This window comes from Apus apus, chromosome 7 (genome assembly GCF_020740795.1).
Source record: "Apus apus isolate bApuApu2 chromosome 7, bApuApu2.pri.cur, whole genome shotgun sequence".
NCBI classification, from domain to species: Eukaryota; Metazoa; Chordata; class Aves; order Apodiformes; family Apodidae; genus Apus; species Apus apus.
In genome coordinates, this window is record NC_067288.1 from 3,443,490 (window position 1) to 3,454,588 (window position 11,099).

General features: G+C 51.9%; 1 long non-coding RNA gene across 1 annotated transcript; it reads right to left on the reverse strand.

Annotated features, from left to right (window-relative positions):
- Positions 1-430: 430 nt before the first annotated feature.
- Positions 431-8,965, reverse strand: LOC127387099 (uncharacterized). Its single transcript, XR_007890047.1, has 4 exons — positions 8,765-8,965; positions 6,668-6,756; positions 1,459-1,551; positions 431-1,087 (listed from the first exon to the last, which is right to left on the reverse strand). It is a non-coding gene; the product is annotated as an uncharacterized LOC127387099 (long non-coding RNA).
- Between the last annotated feature and the right edge of the window lie 2,134 nt (positions 8,966-11,099).

Here is an 11,099-nt window from a genome sequence, read left to right on the forward strand (position 1 = left end):
ATGCAGCATCACAGGCAGCCCCAAAGACAGGGTGGTCTTCAGGGAGCTAAAAAAAAGGCAGGGAGAGAAAGAGAGATGTTAATGATCCTTTGCAAAGAGACACAAATACCCACAACGGCCAGAGTCCCTCTTGTTTGGTTTTTCTTTTACCCCCCTCCCCCTTCCAAAGGCATGTGCCACACAAATTAAAATGATTTCCCTCCAACCTGCAGGATAGGACCAGGCAAGGTGAGGGAAAGAGATGGAACCTGCTGGTGTCAGGAGCAGCCAGCCCCAGGGAGGTGACATGGGGGAGGGCAGACACCACCTGCAGGGATCCTGCTGGCTAGTTCCCAGTAACCAGGACAGACAGGTCTGTGCCAGGCACCCAGCTGGGGTGCAGGATGTGTCTCTCCAAGGCAATGGAGACAGCAGAAGTGAGTCCTGAGCAGCACGACTGCCCCCGGAAGATGCAGACTGAGAGCAGATGCTTGTGATGGTGGGCTGTGGAACAGCTTTCCATGGAGCAGGGACAGCTTCTGCTACCCCAGAGGCAGTCCTGTTACATCTACAAAATGTCTTGCAGGACCCTTGGACCTTGTCACCCAAAGACACCTTTTCCTGGCCCACGTGCAGGTGCCCCTTCAGGTACATGGCTTGCCACCCAGCATCCATTCCCATTCAGCTGACACCCAGTTGTCTTCCAGCAGTGAGTGCTCAGTGATAGGCAGGGAAAAACCAAAGCCATCCCCACCAGGCTATCAAAGTGCTGCTGTGCTGTGTCACAGCTGTCCCTCACATCTGGATGCAGAGAGCACTGAAAAGTGTTGCAGTGTTGCAGCTGGCACCAGCTCCCTCAGTTAGCATCTCCCCAATCCTGCTCATGCCAGGCAGGGGAGAGGTCCAGCAGTCGAGGTGAAGGGGCACTTCATCTCTGTCAGGTTCTCCTCCTCTAATGAAAATGTTTCTCCAGCGTGTCCAGGGGAAGGTTTCCTTCAGCTCCATGCTCCTGTGTGATTGAAGGCTAATCTCTGTTCCTCTTGGCTGAATGGCAGCCCATGAGGAAGGTGATGTATGAAGTTTTCCTTCAACTTGACATTTAATGGTGCTGGCAAAAGAAGAAAAAAACCAAATGCCAGATGTTTCCAGATTGCAAGTGGAAAGTGTCCCATAAGGTGGAGACAGGCCACGGCAGGAACAGAGGCCTCGTGGAGTGGGACCAGAGTGCACCCCTAGAAATCCAACCCCACTTCAAAGGGCCTTTTCACACGCTGCTGTGCCCCACATCCCAGAGGCAGCCCAGCTGATCCCACGTGGCCTCAAAAGGCCTTGCAGCTGCCCTGTGGGACATGACTGCCCTCCAGTGAGCCCCCCAGCATCAGCCTGGGCAGTACAGAGGCCTGGGAGAAAGGCCAAGGTCTGGAGTGCAGAACACTGGGAGCCAGGGAGCAGAGCACAGGACAGGGGATCAGCACTCACAGCCTTGCTTCCTCTGCCTGGCTTGGAACCAGCCTCTGAAGCCTCAAGATGTGAAGTGTTTCAGTCTTGCAGCGTTTGCTTCCTTTCAAAATGCTTGGAGAGCCAGGGATAAAGAACGGAGAGAAAAAAAATAGGATTAGGATCCTTTTGCTGGTGCATTGCTTGCACTCAAGAAGATGCCCAGCTCTGTGACACACCAGTCTCTGCTCCAGAGCCACAGCTCTGCAAACACACTCCAGACCATCCCCACCAACTGTCGCTCTCCTGCTGTTTCTACCCTCCCTAGAATAACCCAACTACCCATTACAGGACTCTCTCCACCCTTCACCTGCAAAGCTTTGCAGCTTTCCTCTGCCTTTTTTATTTGCCCCTACAAAACCACCAGCACTTGCTGGGAACACCCAAACGCAGCACAGCCCTGCCCTGTTCACTCCTCTCTGCCTGTCTTCTCCCAGCCCCACCTGCCAGCACCACTGGGTGTGGAGTGCTTATGGACCACACAAACTGCATCCTCCAACAGCTAAACCTGAAGGAGAAACGGAGAAGAGAGACAGGAGGAAAAAGAAAACACCAAAACCAACAACAACAAACAACTTCTAATTGCTGGCAATTACCTCTGCTTAATGCTCACCCACTGGGCACCATGTCCCAGACACAAATCACTCTGGCAGGTGAGCACACAGAGGGGGGCAACACCACATACCTGCACAGTGCACAGGGCAGTACACAAGGTGCTTGCTGAAGGGTATCCCCACCCTATTTGGTCACCTCCTGGGGCACAAAGGGCTCCAAGCCCTTTTGAGGGCCCTCCCCTACCCCAGCCAAATCAGGGACGGTGCTTTTCTCTGCTCCCACCAGCTGCCCCCCAAGCCCTGGGGCAGAGGCAAAGGCACTTGCTTGGAGCTGAAGCCTGAGGAACGTCCATCCTCATTCCCAGACACACCTGCAAGGGCTAGTTTTTCTCCCCCAGGAGGGATGTCAGACACACACCACGGGCTGCCTGTTGACAGAGGCAGCTCTGGCTGACCGAGATGCCTTCTCCTCCACGGGAGGACATGCTTTGCTGCCAGCCAGGGGGAAAGTGGAGGCACCCAGCATGCTGGCACAGTGGAGGAGGCACTCAGCCAGCCACTAATGCTTCCCCCTGTCTTGGAGGAAAGGGATGAATTAGCTTTTATCAGCTCTTAGGAAGAGCACACTGCTCCTGCCCTCTCCTCCTCGCACAAGGCTCACACACAGGCTCAGCTGTGCTGCAAGTGAAGCAGAACCAACTCCCCTCTGTGCTGGTGGCCCCAGACTCCTGCTGGGTCTTGTATAAATCTTAAAATATTATCAATCTGAAACCTTAGATGAGCTGGGAGTTAGGATAAAGCAATCCTCCTGAGGGTGCTGCAGGGCCCTCCCTGCCCAAAAGTGCTTTTCAAAAGGCAGGTGCTTGGTTTTTACATCCAGATCTCTCAGGTGGCACCACACGTGGCTTGAAGGAGGGCATGGTCCCCATGCCAGCAAAGCCAGAGCCACTGCACAGGCCCTACTACTGACACCTGAACCCAAGGCTGTTATCTGGGAGCTGCTCTGTGGTTTCCCATGGAGTTCTCATGCCACACAGTGTATTCCTGACCCCCAGCACCCAGCCCTCAGCACAGCTGCCTCAGCCACTGCTCCAGAGAAGTCCCTCACAAGTCCCTCTGGGGCTTGTTAGCAGGGTGATAAAGGGGATGAATGGCCTCAGCGAAACTGTCTCCTGCTGTGGCATTCATTATGCTGTAGCTGGGCCATTCTTCACACCAGCCAGGAGCTCTGGGCTTGCTTGTTTATTGTCCTCAGGGGCTGTTCTCCAGAAGGGGCCACCTCTCTGCACTTGCTCTCCTCACCCCAGGCAGCAAGAACATGCCCAAATAGCCTGAAGCACGGGAGCCAGGGCAAGAGAGCTGGGGGCAGAGCAGTTCTCAGTGGCCTCTGAGCTCATCACCTTCCTCCCACAGAACCGGTTTGCTTTCCCACAGGCATAGCTTGGTGATCTGAGCCACAGCTGGCCCCCCAGATCTGCAGGAAGCAGAGCTGGGCACATTTTTCAGCCTGATCTCTCAAGCAGCACAAAGCATATGCAATCCTGCAGCATCAGTCTGTCCTCTGCCCACTCCCCAGCAACTTCTGACACCGAGAACAGATTTCAACCTGATCTGACAGAGACACAGAGGTCTTGGAGCCAGTCAAAGCCTATAAATTTCACAGAAACAGACTGTCAAACAGAGGAGAGACATTATTAGCACCTTCCAAACAGCAGTGTATCATCCCTGATTAGGCATCAGACAATCTGTGTGGGAGAGAGAGATGCTATCAATATCCCAGTAAGGGGAAGAGGCTCCATTCAGCACAAGCAGCTTACTAGACAACAAAGAATCTAAACTCAAGCTATATATATATATATATCCACAAGAGACAAGAATTAATGGATCCCACTGCACGCAGTACTAATGGGAGAAGGTTTCAAGCAGGCTTGGCTCATAGGAGAGCCAGCCAACTCAGATGGCAGGTTGGCCTTTGGGAAGCCTTTGGAAAGGGGCTGTGTGCTCTTCCCTTGCCTCTCTTCCAGTGACCAAACCCAGGTTCCACTACATTTCCAGCCTGAATTGCCATCCACCCCAGCCACATACATGCGTTCAGGTGCTCCCTGGGATGGAAGAAACATGCCCAGCTCCCAGGGCAAGGCAGCTCACTCATCCCCACAATGCTCACACTGCCTCTCCAGCACAGGGAAAGAGATTTCACCTTCCAGCAAGATGGTTCTTCCACAGGCTGCTGCCAGCAAGTGGCAGGAAGGCAGCTCAGAGCCTGAACAGCCTCCCCAGGAGCTCACAGCAGTATCACTTACACACCAAGCTACCCATTAGCAAGTTGACTGATTAGTGGCACTTGTTATTGCAAGAGAGGGAGCACAGATCCCTGCTGCAGACCAGACCCACTCACCAGCCTCAGAACAGACCTGCAAGCAGGTGCCAGCACGGATGCAAAGCTCCACCATCCCCTGGCAGGGCAGAAGGAGCCCCAGCAACCCTTCCTCTTCCTCCTGAAAGCTGAAGAGGACACAACAGCCCCTTGGTTCTCCTTTAAAGTCAATTCAACAGTTTGCACATCGAGCAGGGCAACACAATCTGCAGAGCACACCACCAAGAAGGCATTTAGTAGAGCTGCTGGTTGGCCTTCCTTGCTCACCTCCCAGAATGTCAGTCCCACCTGACCCCACAGCCAGAACACCAAACCCCATGTGCAGTTTGAGGATAGAGCAGAATAATCCTCGGGCTCATTTAGGATTTGCCCTGACCCGGTCATTATCTGTTGGTGGTGCCATTTCCAGCCTCCAGCATTCCAGAGTCCTGGGAATAATTGAGATGTGGGAAATAGCTTTTCTCTCCCCAGCTTGTATGTGATGATGGCCCAGCTGGGCAGATGCATTTTGGGACTTCTCTGGTTCACCTGGTCAAGGTCAAGTCCCAGGAGGTGCCTGGAGGATCATGTATCTCTTGTACCTGCAGGGCTTTAGCTGTGCAAAAAGAGAACTTAAACATGCACTACAGCACATCTATTCCAAAAAAGAAAGGATTTACACTTCAAGGGTGCTTGAATCCCTGTTCTGCCCAACGAAGGGAGTGATGGGGATTGAATCCAGGGTTGTGCTCATTCATAAAAAAAAAAAAACAACCCACAAAAACCCCACAAAACCTGAAATCCAGTCACTCTACCTTAATTGTTCTGATCCAACCTTTCACAGCACTGCTCTGAGCTAAAGGGCTGCACCTGAAAGTGTGCCAAGAGGGGCATGAAATGTTAATGTTGCAATTAAAACAATATGAATATTGCAGCACTGCTCTGCTGCTCCCCATCCACTGAACAATTCTCATTCAATGGAAGTCAAGTTCCATTTGAGGGAAGAATGAGGGCTGCTAATTAAGCCTGGCCTAGGAAGGCAGCAGCCTTCAAAGGAACCAAAGAAAAAATAAAACTCAGCTCTCCCCAAAATGTGTACATTTGCTGCTTATTACCTGCAAAGGGAAATCATGAATGCTGTGCAATGCCAGGATCACAGGTCAGTGCCATCATCTTATTGCAGACATCTAGAGGAAATGATCTTTTTCATGATAAAATGCAGAAGTCATGACCTGCTTTGCCCCCAGGAGCTCAGCAGGGTAATGCTGGGCTGATTCTTTCCACAAATGCAGGAATCAGGCAACCTGGCAGGGAAAGCCAAACCCAGGCTGGGCTGCAAGGGGCTGCAGGCAGCTGGTTGCTCTCAGCCAACACAAGGCTGGTCCCAGCTTGCATGCAGGGACAGGATTTGGCATCCCCAGCCCCTGAGAAGCTATGACACCAGCTGGAGCTGGTGGAAGCCACGGGGGAAGAGAGCACTGGGTCAGTCCTGTGGGGGACAAAGGCTGGTCAGGACTGTCATGGGGTTTAACTCTAACAGGAGGCAACAGAGGAAGACCCCCTGCCTGCCCCTTGCATCCATCAGTTGCTGCCTCAAGACATAAGCTTGGGTTGCACTAGCATGAGGACCCAGCAACAGCCTAGAAACCAGGCCCAGAGGTCCCCAGGGGTATCTGTACCAAACACACTGCACTCCAAGCTTTGACCTTGCCATTGGACCTCATCTGATTGAAGGTGAAGCTGTCTAGGGACCACAGAGCAGCTTGTTGTCTAAAGCAGAGGCTATGGCAGCCCAAACCTCTCCTGCTGCTGGAGCAGCACCTTTCTCTGACCCACCTCCCAGTTCTCCAGAAGAAAATTCACCCAGGGAACAGGTGAGGAAGGGCACTGGAATCCTGGTTCACTCCCAGACCACTTCTGACAGGTTGGTCTGGGAATGTTCAGACAGGGTCTGAACTTTAGCCTGCCTGGAATACAGCCAACCTTCCTGGCAGGATCCAGGCAGAGCCTGAGCCACACTAACCAGCCTTGGAAACACAAGGATCCAAATGAAGAGGGAAGCTCAAACCATCAGGAAGGAAACACTTCATTTGAAAGAGGAGACAAATTCAGATGAAAGTATCAGAAAGGACCTTCCAGGTCCTAGATTATCCTAAGGGGCTCAGATAGCATTTCTAACCAGCTGTGGCTGCCTGGAGGGGTGAGAGATATAAACTTATTTGGTCACCGAGGTCCACCCAGGAGGGAAGTCTCCACCCCATCCCCACCCTCAGGAGCTCACTGGTTTGTGCACGAGTGGGTGGTCTCCTCCCTTCAGCCCTCTTCTGTCTTCCCAGATGCACCAGCACTTGCTGCTACCAAGTGTCTGTTCTGCAAGAAAGAGCAATAAACATGCCAGAGTAATTAATGTCTTAACAACTTATTACAATCCTCAGATAATTAATCACAAAAGCTAAACATGCTGTCTCACCCTCCTAATGTGTTAATGCTCTAATTATTATGCCTCAATTAAGGGGAAGTCAGTGCTCCTTGCTTAGAAGTGCATGTATAATAAGGGTGCTTGAATGCAGGCAAGTTGAAGAGGGAAGAGAGGGGTGACAGGGGTTAAGGAAGAGGACACCATTTTTAATGAGGTTTCATGCATGGCTCAAGGCAAGGAGTTGACAGCCCCTGTCTGGGATCTCACACGTGGCTGCACGTGGAACTGGGGGCCATCTGTGGTGGCTCAGCTTCCTGCCAGCAGCATGTGGGGCAGAGAGAAGGCAGGGGCTGGAGATGAGCAGGTAGACTGTGGGTTTGGCCAGTGCTTGGCAGCAGAGCTGGCAGCAACAGGAGTAGGTGGTCTCCTCTATCCAGCTCACTGCTTGTTGTATCTCCAGACACACAGGCTCTTGCCACTGCTCCTGTCCCACCTGAAGCACCTCCAAGCCTCTCCAGCACAGTCCTGTTTCCCAACCAAGTGAGCTCTGGGACATCCCACGGAGAGGATAAGAACCTTCCCTGACACCCAGGGTTCTTCTTGGGATGTGACAGATCAGCTCATCTGATTTCAGCCCTTGCCTGGTGGTTTTCCACAATTCCTAGTTCCCTGAGGGAACAGCAACTTGTGTCTCAAAGAGCATGTTTTATAGGTGGGGAAACTGAAGGCCAGAGATACTCTGCAGGGGGCTTTGTGGTGGTTACTGCCACTGAAACTGCCTTCCTGGTGCCTGCCTCTGATCCTCACTGGATGTTAGGGAAACCTCAGGAAGAGGTTGGTGGTGAGGAGCTGGAACAGACTCTCATGATGAATGCAGGACCTGGACCCCTCACTGTGACAGCAGGAGGTCCCTGCTGCACTCAGAACACAGCTCTGCACCCACACAGTCCTCATTCTTGGGAAAGACTTTTAGTACCAAATATAATCAAGGCAAAGATGGCATCACCTCCATCCTACCCTGCAGGAGGGCTGCTCCTTGGGAGCAAAGAGGCTCAAGACACAGGACTTGGTGAGACAGCTCTGCAGTAAAGCAAGAGTGAAGCTGGGACCAGGATGGCCAGGCTCCAGACCTTGATACCATACAAGAACCTGCCACAGAAGAATGGCTGGAGCCCAAGTCTCCCAAAGAAGGCCTATCAAAAGTTTCTTCTTTCCAATAAAAAGCTTTTGAAACAACTCAAGTGGGTCTGCAAACAGAAGAAAGCTCCCCCTGAACCAGCTTGGTTGCTGCTCCATCCAAGCTTTCTTAGATTCCTCAGACAAATGAATTACCAGAAGCATTTCCAGCCTAGGTTCAACTGGAAAACTACTGCATTTCCTCAAGAAATCACACACTGTGTAGGTTTGGATGGTTCCCTCTGAGGAATAAGAAACCAAACAAAGCAACCTGGAGGGGGACATGAATTTTAAAGCCCATGAACAGTTCTGGTTTTCCAATATTCAAAATGAAAAAAATATGTCACGTAGTCACTTCCCCCAAAATAATTCTGTCACCCTGATTCTTCAGTGATTCCTCCTGAAAAAAACAAAGGCAAGCTCTCCACCTCACCTACAGCACAACCCTGAGACAACAACCTGCTGGCAGTTTGGCTGAAGAAAAGGGGCTGATATCCCCACACACACACACAGGGTCACAACTCTGGACTAACCCCAGGGATGAAGGCTTCAAAAGGAGACTTGTGTGCTGGGGCTTTTCATTCCAGCATCAGCCTTGACCTGCCCAGTCTTTCTTTCATCTGTGAGATGAGGATGACTGTAGACCTCCAGTTCTAACCTCCCACCCTCAGCTGGAGACATCTCAGCACCTTCACCTTGCTCTGTGTGTTGCTGAGACTCCACTAGAACCCAGAACCACAAAACCTGCTAAATCCAGGACAGGGCCATCGAAATCATTGTCACCTGAGCAAACACAGCCTCACTGGGGAGATGGAATGTATATCATGTATATGATGCCTCTTGAGGAACTGCAGGGTCCTTTTGCTGCTGTTTGCTCTGACTGGTGGACTGAGGAGCTTGCTTGGGCTGTTGGCATTTATGTTGCTCATCCATGCTGAAGATGGCTGTGCTCAGAGGTGAGGCTCTTGCCTTCTTTCACTTCAAAGTTACTATCCAAGTCCCTCAGGCACTGCAAGAAAGGAGATAACTGCTGTTTTTCTTCTCCTTTCTCACCACTAACATCATAGCAGTGGTCACTTGAAAATACAGGCCACCACTTGGCTGGGTTAGACTACATTCAATCTATTCCAAACCATCAAGACAGCTGAATATCTGGTGGCAGGAGTTTTGGAGAAGCTGACTGGCTCATGTTAGTATGTGAGGCTGGAAAAGCCATGTACCTAAACGAGTGTAGTAACACACAGCTCCTGTGCCAGGGTGTGTACCCTGGGTTGCTCTGGGCCCCATTTAGTCTGTACCCACCATCAGCACAAGACAAGGCATCAAACCCAAGCCTTCTTCCCATGACCATGGGCCCACATCTCCCATTATCCCCACTCTGCCCAGCCTGAGCATGCTCCCAACCACACTGGAGCAGGCAGAATGCAGAGAGGAATCACCCGTGCCCCTTCACACCTTTCCCAGCTGAACTCAGGATCAGCATTTTGGAGCAAGGCACTGCCCTGCACAGCCCCAGGTCTGCTCCCAGACACGCTGACATGGAACACCTACCTCCAGCAACCCCACGTGGGCGTATTCCCAGAGCCCTGGAGCAGAGCTTGAATTCTGATGGCAGCCTCTGGGTGTGAGCAGGTAACCACGACAGGAACAGAGACAAGGTGTGCTGACCATGGGATGACACAGTATCACTGTTTCCCGGGAACGGAAAGTGGGATTGAGTGGACTGAGGTGCTGGACCATGAAGCTGGTGCCACTGGAGCCCAGATGCCCCAGCCCTAACCTCCCAAACCCCTTCTACCAAGAGCCTTCTGGGCTCAGCTTAAGCCCCCCCCACCTCTGCCTGCTGCCTCTAAGACAACGTGCAGCAAGACAGCTGAGAAACCCAATCTGGTCCAAATTTTCTTACAACCCTGCTGGTTTTTATCCTTGTTTACCAGCATTAATTTTAATGGCTTCCCCCACATTAACTTCGTCCTCAACCAGTTGGAAGAAAATTCCTGCTCACTTGCCTTCTGGAGAACAGCCTGAGTAATTTTCCCTTGTCACATAACAGCCTGCCTGGGCTCCTCAGGAATGACAACCATCCTGGGTACTTTGTTGAGGGCAATAAACTTCCCAAGGCTGGAGGAGGAGGATTTACATATCCATGAATACACTTGTTGTTCTTTGTTCAGTTTGGGTCTTGGCTTGTGCTGGTCCAGCAGGTGGAAACGTCCTCCCCCTGTTCAGCACTGAAGGGAACTCCTGAGCCTGCAGCAAGGAAATGGAATGTTTTCAGGGGAAGTGGCAACCTCCCCAAGCCTGGAGTGCCTGGGGCTGGATTCAGCACTGTCCATCTGAGACTCGTCTTCCCCTGAGAGCCTTAAAAATGCCTGTAAAAACAGGTCCTGAAAGAGATAATCGTGCTAGAATATCCACGGAGAATGTTTCGGAGAGGAGAAAGAGAGGGCACCTTGTTCTCTGCACCAACCCCCTGCTCTGCAATGCCCAGCTCTGCCCAGGCTTGGCATTGCCCAAAAGGCAGGGCCCCTCTTGGTGCTGTCCCACCTACCTTTCTCCACAGCAGGGAGCAGAAGTGAGGATGACACAACGCCTGGGCTTTCTTTTGCCTGTCCAACTCTTTCTCTTCTCACCTCCAGCTCCTTCCAGCCACCATCCTGAAGGAGACATATCAGCTGCATCCAGGCTGGAGGGAAAAAGCCTGTTCTTCCCTTTGCTCACCTGCAGCTCCGAGCTGTGACCCCTCTCCTTCCTCCACCTGACAGAAAGGTGTGACAACTCAGGCCGCAGGAAGGAAGAGAAACACTCAAGCACCTTTCAGCACCCTCCTCTCCTCGTTAAAAACCAGCCCTTTCCACAAAAGGGACATGAGGGTTCAAATTCAGGCATGTTTCCCAAGCTTTCTCTCTCTAACAGCAAAAAGAAGGAAGGTGGTTCCACCAAAGGCAGCTATTTGATGGATCACACGACACCCATACCTTCAAAGTACAGATGTCCCCTCCGTGCTCCAAGGGGCAATTTGGAAGACACAGGGCTCAAAAACTCCCCCTATATCCAACCACAAGCACCTGGGCTGCTCTAGAGAGAGTGTTGCCATGGAAAGAGGAGAGAGGCAGCC